Below are 10,482 nucleotides of genomic sequence, written 5' to 3' on the forward strand. Positions count from 1 at the left end.
GCACTCATCACTAACTGACGTTACACAATGTATGTGCTTTATAGTTATTTTCTGTTTTCCCACCAGGATATAAGATCCATGAGGGAATGCAGCTTGTCTATACTGTTCATCAATATACCTTCAGCATCTAGGACACTGCCTATCAGAAGATAAGAGCTCCATAAATATTTGTTAAATGGATGAATGAATAAATCCAAGAGATGAACATTCAATGATGAAATTCCCAAAGCTCTGAACTTGGAGACATACTTTGGCTTCTTTGTAGCATCCGTCAAATCACCTGCCCACTTGGTCCCTGAGTAAAGCAACCCTAGCCCAGAATATTTAAGTCAGTTATTGGTGCTTTAAAAGTGAATTAAGCTCAATATTTCCCTTCTAAGTGCAGTTTCCCAGTGTTTGGTTAGGTAACTGGCATAAGGATGGGCTAGGATGGAGCAAGGCTGCAAGCACACACATTCTTAAGAGTAATGCCACTTGGGGTTTCCTAAGGGCTCGTAAAAAGCTGTCTAGAAGTGCTACAAACGTGGGCAAAGAAGTTGGAGGTGAGATTAAAGAAAGAAAAAAAGATACCACCTCTCCTCAACACCTTCCCAAGGAGAAGGAATAAATTAGCATTTATAGGACACCCACTCTACATGTTCCAGGCACCTTCTAAAGGTTCTCATTTAATCCTCCATCCACTCTTCAAGGTGGGGTCTACTGATAACATTTTCATAAGTGAAAAAACTCAAACACAGAGGTTAGGTAATGTGTCCAATGTCATACTAGAATAGGTAATGTCTGGTGCTTTGAACTCAAGTCTGTGTAGCATCCAGTCTCATTCTTTTTCCACCTTGGGTTTTAGAAGCAAAATTCAGAGGCACAAGGGTGAGCACTGTCTAGAGGAGCCAAACAGATATGCAACCTGTAGTAGGAAACGCCAACCTGGACACAGCTGTCCAGTTTCTTCACTAAAAGTTTTCAAAGACCAGCACTGACAAGTCTGTTAAAGCAAGACACTGATTACCTTCCAGTAAAAGCATACTGAGCATCTACTCTGTATCTGGATTCAGGGTATCCACAAATATTATTTCACTTCATTTTCATTATCATTAAAAAGGGTTACATGTATGAAGTATTAGAGATTGTTTATCCAAACACAACAGCATGAGCCCTGCAAGCAAACAAGAACACCTGAGAATTCTCTACTCCCTACTATATGCCAGTTAGAAATTTCGCAGTCATCTTAAAAACAGAGCAGTATGAAACCCAAACAACTGCATATAAATTTCATTTTGCTACTTCTTTTAGTCTTGGTCAGCGTTTTACACACTAGTTAGCATAGGAATTATTGTTCAGAGCTGCATACACAAAAACTGCATATAATGCAATTTTTTGGCAATGAAAACATTTTCAAGGGTATTTTGTCTATGAATGATTTCCACCCCTACTATGGCCCTGGGATCTAAACATGAGTAAGACGCAGCTCTGCTCTACCTCTGGCCTCCTCTCATTTACTCCTGCTTGATAGATAATCAAGAAATCTTAGATCTAGAAAGGACGTTAGAGACTAATAAGTGCTATTCTTTGCCAGCACACCAATGCCTAAAGGTTACCACCCACCTCTGATGACAGGGGCAAGGAGGGCAGACTCCTACGCACTAGACCATCAGCACAGCCTTCCTCCATTCATCTGCTATCTGCTCCCCTCCAACTTCCACCCACTGCTATGAGCTTTGCTCTCTAGCCCCACAGATTAATTATAACCCCTCTTTCCGATGATAATTGTTAGGATATTTGAAGCCTTTTATTAGGATGATTCTTAACATTATCATGATCAAGAAAAGAGTCACATATCTGCACTGTGCTTTTTAATAATTATTTGATGGTTTTTATTTCTGGGTGTACCTGTCTGCACATGCAAGATACTGACACCCACCTCCCCACGAGGCAGCTCCACCAATTAGGTTCCACATTTTGGGGGCTGTGCCCTGGAAACACGCAGCCTAGTTGGGAAGACAAAGAACAGAGATCACATGTTATGCGGTGTGTTGTTACAGTGGTACAAATTAGGTGTCAGCTACATGCAGAGAGAAGGAGTCAGGGTTGCAGCCCCTCCACTGGGAAAGACTGCTGACCTGTGAGCTAGACTCTCATGAAACACAGCTTGCACCCTGCGTCTCAGGGAAACTGACCAGGTCTCACACTTAGCTTGCTTACCACCCCATCCGTGTCTCAGACACCTGCCACAACGCCAAGCAGGGGCTCAATGAGGCTGACTCCAAACCTCTGGCACTTCACAAGGGCCTGGAGGTAAGAATAACTAAATTCAAATGATCCCAAAGTTCTCACATGAAGGTAAAAAAAAACCTCTTTAATAATAATAATACAACTTTAAACACCTAATGCAAGGAGTCTTGGTCTCCATCCCCTGCCATCTATCGATTCACTGAGTGATACAGAACAGGGAACCTAATTTCTCTAGACCTCCATTTTTCTGGCTATAAATTGAGGGGTCTGGTCCAAAGGACTGTAGGTCCCTTTCAGATCCAGGGACCATCTGCTGTCCCAGACAGTACACTGGACAGAAAATCTAAAACAATCTGGCTGAACTAGTCGATCTGAAAAATCAGTGTGTGATTTCTAATAAAATGAAGAACATGCAAGAAAGCAAAGGTAGATAAGGATTCCAGCTCCAGCCCTTCTGTTATTCTGCCATGTACAGCTGCCCCAGCAGAGGGACCAGCACAGGTTCAAATACCAGTGTCGACATTACTGAGCGATAATTTTGGGACAGTCACTGAACTCCTTCAGCCTTGATTTCCCCATGCATAGATTATTAATTCCACCTCCTCCCAGGTTAACTGGGAGGGTGACATGAGTTAAAACATGTATAAAGCCCCAGCACCCAGAGAATACATGCTCCACGTCCCTTTATGCAAACATCCTTTACGCATTCAATCCACTCAATCAACAGACTCAGATTCTGAAGGCTTCTCATGATCCAGAGCACAGAAAGCCAGGGCAGAAGGGCTCTAAAAGTCAGTGAGTCCAACTCCCTCCTACCTCTGTGACTGACAAAGTAGGGAACTGAGGATCAGAGAGGCACACTGACTTGCTCAGGAACCTACACACACTTCAGCAGCAAAGCTTGACCCAGAACAAAGGGTGGCAGAAGCCAAGGGTCATACAAGACAAGGCTCTGTTCTCCCTAAAGAAAGTGGGGACACTCCATTCATAACCAAATTCTAAAAAATAAAAGTAACAGAATCTTTTAATTATATATTTTTTGGAGGGCTGCAAGAGAGACATAGCATCACAGTTTGTCTACAAAATGCAAGGTTTCCTTGAATTTCTTGTGAAATGAAGGGCAGAGTTTCTCGCTAGCAGCCCTTCCGACTTACTCTGCTCCCCTTTTCCCTCCCCATTTTTACTTTTTTTACTTCGCATCTTGAGGCCAACATGCTGCATCAGCATCCTCTGGGCAAGGTGAGAAGTCTCAGGTTGGGGCAATAATGCAAAACACAAACAGGAAAATCCCACAACTGCACTGCTATTAATACAAAAAGGATCCCCCCCTCACCTCCTAGAACTCCAGCATGGGACAACAAGGATGTGCCCAAATTCACCCATAACTCAAGGGTCAGGGATCCAAAGGTTCTCCCTAAAAGACACGATCAAAATCCCTGAGACCATTTAGGTGTTTCTAGAGAAACCTCAGACCAGAGTCCACCAAGAGCCACTTGCTGATTTGGGAACACTGAAGAGAGAGCTCAGACAAGATAAGGAGGGGCCTGGGTTACAGCTGACTCCAGGGAGAGAGTACTAACCCAATGTTCCCCCTCTGCCTCAGATTACCAGAGAAAAGCATTTCCCTTCCAGAAGCACTGGGCTGAAAGCTACACCAAGAGCATGCTTGTGGTTAACTCCAGGACAGCACACTCCCCAGCCAATGCTCCCTAATCCAAGCTTCACACTGAATACTGGAGCAAACAGACACAGAGAGACCCAGCTCACACCGCATGTGGGGGCAGCTTTGCCTGACCTATTCCCTCCCACTGCCCCAAGGCTCCTCTCTGCCAGGCCCACTCTTCTTTCCAAAACCCTGGGCTCACCTCCTAGTTCAGAGGATCCCGCCAGGTTGAACAATACTCAGAAGCAGGTGGCCATTTAGTAATTCATCCAGTGGGACCTCTGTAGGCCAGAGTAGCTGAAGCTGTGCCAGTCCCCAGTGGCAAGGAGAGACTGCAGTGTTGAACTTTGAAAGGGTTCTCTCTTCTCTGAGCAATCCTGATCACCCTCCTCCACCTCCTCCTCCTCCTTCTCTCCCTCCTCCTCCTTCTCTCCCTCCTCCTTCTTCTCTCCCTCCTCCTCCTCCTCTCCCTCCTCCTCCCTCTCCGTAGTACTATGGAGACATGTGCTCCGCTTGGGAGGAGGTAAGGAGGAAGGTGCAGCTGTTTATTGAAAGAAGGGCAACAACCAGCTGAGCCATGCTACACACTCACACCTAGCAGCAGAGGAATGGAGGAAAAATAGCTCTATCTGCTACCACAGAGTATTAACCCTTGGGCTGCAGCTTTGCTCCCCACACAGCTGAAGCGAAAGAAACAATACCAAACAAAACAAAACCAATGGAGTGCCAGCCAAAGACATTACATCATCGGTCAGCATCGTCATTGGCTAATAATTCCTAGAAGACAATATTCTGCTTCTAGGTGCTTAACCCTTTCATGCACATCATAGCAAAGACACAAGCATTTGATCTAAACCAATGGCTCCTGGACCTTGCTTTTATCAGGACCATCTAGGGTGCTTTCTACACATACAGATCACTATGTCCCAATCCAAACCATTTAAATCAGATTCTTCAGAGGGAGCATGGACTTCTGTATTTTAAACAGGGTACAGAGTACAGAGACCACTGGTCTACTCAGAAAGTCTTCCTTCCCAAAAGATAAAAGAGACAACATTTTTCTGAGCATTTATTATGTGCCCAATACATTGCTACATCATCTCATTTATTTCCTGCACTAAACAGTGGATGTGACTGGCTCCATTTCACAAGCATAAAAAGTAAGGTTCAGAGAGACTATCATTTACTCAGAGATGGAGCCCGGCTTTGAAAGCCAGGCTATTTGCACCGAACCTTGCTACTCCTTTGAAGCTTCCACTTGAAATAAAACCAAGCTATTTGTCTGCTTATTGCCTCTGGGGTTACAGAAAAGACAGATGCTCTGGATAAGCTGGAAAATGCCAGTAACATCAGAAGAACTGGGGAATGAAGAGAATGGGGAATTCCCATAGCAGGTGTTCAGGGATCATAAACCCTCCAGAGAATTATTCTGTTTTTTAGGCTCAATCCTTCTGCTTCTGCTGTAAATCTCTGCTTAGCTGTCACTATCTCTAGGAAGCTTCCTCCCACTTCCAAACCTGGGATAGATGCCCCTGCTCCAAGCTCCTGTAGTCCCCTGTATCAGTTGGCTGCAGCTGCTTGTTTACTAGGTAAATTTCACAAGATTAGAGCCATTTCTACCTTCACCAACATATACCCAGCTACAGTGCCTGCCACATGTGAGTACTCAATTAGGACTGTGGAAAGAAAGAAGAGAGGGAGGGAGGGAACGAGGAAGGAAGGGAAGGTCTTTGCTAAAGTTCTAAATAGCATCTGAGGTGGGAAAGGCAAAGGATTGGAAGCCAGCAGAACCACATGAACAAACTGTCTGACCTTGGGTAAGTTCATTTCTTGGTTTCCTCAACTGAAAATGAGAACAGCAGCACTCTTCTCATAGATGGTTATGAGGATCAAGTTACAGAATGATCCTGGGTTGGATTGCTCCTCTACACTCCTCCCCTAGAACTCACCCATTTTGTTGGCTGACATCTGCTGACAACTCCCTTATTGATCTCTTCAGCCTAGATGCACCCCTTAGTCTCCATGTGGATGTCTTCTGGGCATCCTTAAGAGAGCATTTGATTTTTCTCCTCAACCACAATCTGTTTCTTACCCAGGATCCTCCACTCTGTGACTGGTACTCCATCCACTCAATCTTTTTTTTTTTTTTTGATAATTGAGGTGAAATTCATATAACATAGAATTAACTATTTTAAAGTATACAATTCAATAGCATTTAGTACATTCCTAATATTGGGCAAATACCACCTCTGTCTAGCTCCAAAACATTTTCATCGCTACAAAAGGAAACAACTTACCCTTTAAGTAGTCATGTCCCATTTACCCTGCCTCTTCCCCCACCCACCCAAGCCCCCAGCAAACACCAATCTGCTTTCTGTCTCCATGGATTTGACTATTCTGAATATTTCATATAAATGGAATCATATAATATGTAACCTTTTGTGTCTGGCTTCTTTCATGCCACATGTTTTCAAGGTTCATTCACATGGTAGTATGTATCAGTATGTCATTCCTTTTTATGGCTGAGTAATATTCCATTGTAAGTATTTACTACATCCATTCCCTTGTTGATAGACATTTGGTATCCACCCAATCTTAAGCCATACACCTGAGGGTCATCCTTGCTCCTTCCCTTTCCTGTACTCCTGATATCTCAATGCATCAGTAAATTCTGTCCATTTTACACCCAAAATACAGCTCCAGTCCTTCTACTTTTCCAACAACATTGCTACCTTGCAGCCAGGACACCAACATCTCTCTCACCATACTCCTAATTTGTGACACGATCCCATTCTCCCTAATCTATTTTTCACCTGGTAGCTACATAAACTACATCATCCATTCACTTCAGCAACAGTTACTGAGCACTTTTCTTCATGGAGCTTGTCACCTAGAGGCATGACAGACAACAAATAAACAAACACATATTATAACACCAGGTCATCACTCGGCTTAAAAATCCTTCACTGACTTTTCATTGCACTTTGAGTAAAATCCAGGCTCAGCATGACCTTCCAAGGCCCCATCTATTTCTCCAAACTCATCTCGGGCTGCTCCCTAATCATGCTGGGCTCCATTCCCTGACCTCATGGTCCTTGAACAAGCTGTTCCCTCTGCCTCCTGATCTTGGCATTGCTGGATCTTTCTCATCCCTCAGATCTCAATGTAAAATATCACTTCTCGGTTATATCACTCTGTTAAGCATATCTACCCTTCATTCATTTCACTCACTCAAGCAATATGTACCAAACACTGTGCTGGAATAAAGTGATATATGATATCCTGGAGCCTTCAGTCTAGTGGGGAGGAACAATGACAGGGAAATATATAAAGTGGATAAGCAAGTGAGATGAAGGGGGCATAAAAGGGAGGGGGTCTGCTTTGTACAAGATGGTCCAAAAGGCCTTTCTGAGGAGGTTATATTGGAAGTGAAGGATGAGAAAGAGTCAATTGGGAAGGGGGCTATCACTCTCTATCACACTGTAGCTATACAATGCCATGTTCCACCCCTCAAACTTTGCTTTGAAGGAATCAAAGCATTTAATGTTGGTCTCTGTCTCCCCTAACAGACTGAACTGTATTCCCAGCACCTAAGACAGTGCCTATCATTTAGGAGGCACTCAGTGAACAATGGTGAATTAATTATTGATAAATAAATTGATTAATTAATCAATCCACCAATGAAATCACTTCTCAGAGCATAACAAGTCATATGGTTTTTGCTGTTATTGTTACTGATATTATTTTATGACAAAAGGACACCTACTCTGTTGGGTTTTAGAAAACACTGGGTTGACGTAAAATAAGAATAAAAGTACCTAACTTGGAGTATTACTGGATAACTAGGAAAGAACACATATGCATAACAGACCCTCAATCATAGTCATTGTGCCCATTATTATGAAAGATTCTTTCCTCACAGAAACTGATTTACTCAACTAAAACTCCAAAATCCATTTTCAGATGCAGTCAGGAAGATTAACGCGTGAAAGAAATGAATGCTTTTTAAATGCCTGTGCCCAGTGCAAAGTACTTTCTGTCAGTTATTTCTTTCACTTCCCAAACTCATCCTGTGAGGTGGCTGCCATGGTACAGCTCTCAATCTCCCTCCAAGACCAAGGCACCTCTCACTCCCCCATGCCAGCTGCCAGGACTGTTGGCTGCGCACAGCTCACAGCTGAGTTCCTCTTCAGGAACTGTCCTGCTGAAGGGACACCCAAAGTTATGTCTCCTTCCCTGGGGGGCAGCCTGCACCCACTGGCTGGTCAACATGGGGTTTCAAAGGCCTGGCCCCCTGCTTCAAGAGCTCAACTGAGGTCTCCCTTGTTCTGCATCACAGATCAACTTCTCCCTCTGCCCCGTCCCAGACCATGCCCCAAGAATCCTCCTACACACAATTCTCAGAGTCTCCGAGTCTTTTCCAGGGAACCCAACCCTCTGGGGATGATGATTTCCTTTTAAATCAGAAAACTGAAGTACAGAAAGGTTAATAATGTCCCCAAGGCACAGGACTAAAGGACTTTCTGGTCTGATTCCCTGGCAAGACTGCTCTTCACCACAGCCTCTAACAGCTGAGGCTGTGTCTCTGTGAGGCAGAAAGAGGAGCCTAGGAAGAGAGGAAAACCAGAAGATCAGAAAAGACAAGCACACAACCCTCCATAGGCCATCCCTGATGACAAGGTCAAGGTCAAAGCCTCCAGGAACAATATAAAAATGACCTGCAGGTTGCAGAGGCAAGCGTCACATGGGCAACATCTCCCCCCCTAAATGATCCATGCCTGGAAGCCAAGGAGCTGGGCTCCTGGGCAGATGGGGCTGCCTTTAGGGGCCAGAGTATTTGTAGCCACATGCAAAATATTAACTACAACTTATCAGCTTTCTACTGCTCCAATCTCCATCCATTTTCCACAGAGCTGCCAGAATTCTTCCACTGTTCTCCCTGACCCCGGGTCAAAATTCTAAAAAGCCTAAGGCTGCATTTTAAGGTCTGTGCATATTTAGCTCTTGCCATGTTGACAGCTCATTTCCTACCCACAAAAGCCCTGGTCCTATTTGATTAGCTGATAAGAGGATTGTCTGATGTTCTAAGTCAGGATACTGAGGATACTGGACTTTTTCAGTTTCTTTACCTTTGCACAAGAAAATCTATCTGGAATTCCTGCTATCCCATCACCCCACCCCACCTCCCAATCCACACAGCTTTCAGTCTGGCTAACTCTTCTACTCTCCTAGTCCCCACTCAACAGTCATCTCCTCTCTGAAGCCTTCCTGTATTGCTCATGGTTCTCTCCACCTCGTGTCCCCTGTACTACAGTGCACTATACCTGTTCCTCCTTTTGTCCTTCTTAGCCCCAAGGGCTCCTGCAAGGCCCCTCTTCCTGACGATAGGGCTTAACTCAGTTTCTGGCACACAACAGAAGCCCAGTAAATGCTGAATAAATACACAGGGCGCTGTATCAAATGCTAGTCTCTGCTCCTAGTTTGGCCAGGGAACTGCTCTGAGACTTTTTTTCCCCGGAGCCCCAGAAGGCCTGTAAATACGAAATGGCATGACAAATCTGACCACCAGCCCCGGGGCAACAGGTCATAAAGCGCCTGAAGGCCTAGGCAGAGCAGAAGTCCAAGCTCTGCAGTCGCCAGCTCCCTACAAGCTCTTCCCGGGCCCAAGCGCAGGGTGATTATCTTAGAAGCCACTGTACTGAGCCCCTCTGGCTCCCGGGCTCCTCAGGCATTCCTTCACGCGGACTTCTCTGTCCTAGCGTCTGCCCCAGGACCGGGCAGCAGCACCCGGGGTTCTGAAGAAGGGAGGCGCCGCGGCTCCTCGCCTCCCTGCAGGGCCGCTCCGCGCTCCCGCATCCCGCGGGCACAGAGCCTGAGAGCCCAGGGACGCAGCCGGGAGCGAGGACGCCACCAGCAGCCCCGGCGGGTGGGGCGGGGACTCCCCGCTGCTAGAAGCCCCACAAAGTCTACTTCGCTTCGGGGTCTGCTTACCGTGCGAGCCGCCAAGAACCCAGAGCCCGGTGAGTACGCTGACCGCGAGGCCCGCTGACTGAGCCGCTTCGTGCCGGAGCTCAGCCTCTGCACCCTCAGGCGCACGAGCTTCTCCCCTAGCGTCCCGGGCTCCCCGTGCAGCGGAGCCCTATTGGCTCGGGCAGCCAGGCCCCGCCCACGGACGGCCCCGCCCCTGCCGCCCCTACCGCCCCTGCCGCTACCCCACCACCCCCACCCGGTTCCTCACAGCTTCCAGCCCGGGAAAGTGCTTCTAGACTCAGCTCGTACCTGCCTCAGGCAGCCGTGAAAAGTAATAATTCTCGATCCCAAGAGCGTCTTAGACGCGCCTCGGGGAGTGCGAAGAGTGCAGTGTCCGTGGAAGCCAGCTTTGAGAAAATCACCTGACCTCCCTGTTCCTCAGGAGGCTTCTTCAGAAATCCCACAGCAACTGTCTGAGGCCGTGTGCGAGGCACTTAGCGCCAGGGGTGCATCAGGGAGCAAGGCAAAGTCTATTTTTCCCTCATGGAGCTTGCGTGAGGTGAGGGTCCGGACAAATAAACAAGATAATGCCAGGTTGTTACGAGCACGGAGCGCGGGAG

At 46.3% G+C, this 10,482-nt stretch overlaps 1 protein-coding gene across 4 annotated transcripts in view; it reads right to left on the reverse strand.

Moving 5' to 3' along the window:
* The window catches only part of SYN3 (synapsin III), a 447,506-nt gene extending 437,513 nt beyond the window's left edge, over positions 1-9,993 (reverse strand). For 2 of the 4 annotated variants that reach the window (XM_010994185.3, XM_031462822.2), the window contains exon 1: positions 9,884-9,993. The gene's annotated coding sequence lies outside the window, so the exon portion shown is untranslated. Of the gene's footprint in view, positions 1-1,918; positions 1,986-4,094; positions 4,284-9,883 lie in introns of those variants that run through there. The other 2 variants (XM_064491695.1, XM_064491696.1) reach the window with 2 other exon arrangements.
* Positions 9,994-10,482: the final 489 nt, after the last annotated feature.

The sequence above is a fragment of the Camelus dromedarius genome, chromosome 11 (genome assembly GCF_036321535.1).
Source record: "Camelus dromedarius isolate mCamDro1 chromosome 11, mCamDro1.pat, whole genome shotgun sequence".
Classification (NCBI taxonomy): Eukaryota; Metazoa; Chordata; class Mammalia; order Artiodactyla; family Camelidae; genus Camelus; species Camelus dromedarius.